Consider the following 1563-nt stretch of genomic DNA (forward strand, 5'->3'; position numbering starts at 1 on the left):
TTGAAACATATGTAGGAATAAAGTATGCAATTATAACATGCATTTTCTCCAATCCTTAAATTCTTAAATATATATGTATATATATATATGTGGATATATGGTAGTAGCCGTTGCAAGATCTGCATCATGGAGAGAACCAAAATTCTTAAGGACTTTAAGAAGCCTGGCGCATTAAACAGCTGTAAAAATGCGTTTTCTAAATGTATCCACTGCACTACTTACTAGAAAATTGGATCTTCCTGTTTGCTCATTAGGCCTCTCAGAGTCTATAAAGGTTCCCTTCTCTGATTAAGGGGAAACAACCCGTATTCATTAACGTTGTTCCTATTCCTCAAGTTTTAATAGTTTCCTCACATCCGCAAAAGCAGATATTTTAAAATTTTGTATTCCTATAGAGTCTCACGAGCTGTCCAGAAGGCTTTAAGTTTGTGTGTGTGAAACCTTGGTTAAGAACTCTATATAAAATTTTGTTGTAATAATTTACTGCTCTGATATATATTTTATTAACTACATACACACACACATATGCACTTACATATTTACATATATATACACACACATACACCATTCATAATTGTGTATATTATTATTTGCATGAAAGCATTTTCTATTTACTCTTTTGCAGGCTGTTTAACTTGATAGAATGATTGCACAAGTTGCTCATTGCTATAAGTTTTTCATTGATCAAACGCTAAAGAGACCTCTATATTTAAGTCATTATCAAAGAACTCTCCTTCTACTCCAACTTCGCCGTTTTAAGCATCTCCAACTTTCCAATCCAGTTTTACCAACATTTTTTCGGGCAAAGAACTATTTGGAAAGAGTTGCTCTTGTTGACCAGAATGGGCACTTCCGATACAGAGACCTACTCCATTACAGTGCAATTTTATCTAAAAAAATTAAAAATACAGTTGGCTGCACTCCAAATTCCTGTGAAGGGTTACGGATAGCATTTCTTTGTGAAAATGATTTGTCATATGTCATAACAGAATGAGCAACTTGGATGATTGGAGCAGCTGCTGTTCCTCTTTGTAAAACATATCCTGTTAAAGAAATTTGTTATTTCATAGACAATTCCAAATCCTCAATTGTTATTATTAGTGAAGAATTCAGAAGTCTAACTAAGGAAATAGAACAAAAAACAGGAGTTCAAACATTGCTTTTAAGCAAAGATGACTATCTTCATGACTATGATCCATGTCAAAATTATTGGTTGACTAAATGTAAAGAGTTGGACAGAAAATTTGAAGAAATGCTTAAAATAAACCAGTTCAAAAACCAGCCTGCATTAATTATTTATACTAGTGGTACAACAGGGAAACCAAAGGTAAGTTTTTAATTCCACCCAATTAATTTTAATGTTTTATTTACTACCTCTCCCTTTCTCTCTCCTATATATATGACCGTTGACTGAACACTATTCATTTTTTTTCTCCGTGTTTTTCTCCTTGTCTCCGTATTCTTTCTGTTGAAGAGCGTAGCTCGAAACGTCAAAGACTTTCCGTATTCCCGAGCGTCATACTAATATATACTTTTGTTATTTACACCACCTGTCCTCGTCTG

General features: G+C 33.6%; 1 protein-coding gene across 2 annotated transcripts in view; it reads left to right on the forward strand.

The window, feature by feature from the left end:
• Positions 1 to 1563, forward strand: part of LOC106867719 (DDB1- and CUL4-associated factor 11) — a 43937-nt gene that overhangs the window by 14008 nt on the left and 28366 nt on the right. The window lies entirely within an intron of this gene.

Source organism: Octopus bimaculoides, chromosome 1, assembly GCF_001194135.2.
Source record: "Octopus bimaculoides isolate UCB-OBI-ISO-001 chromosome 1, ASM119413v2, whole genome shotgun sequence".
Classification (NCBI taxonomy): domain Eukaryota; kingdom Metazoa; phylum Mollusca; class Cephalopoda; order Octopoda; family Octopodidae; genus Octopus; species Octopus bimaculoides.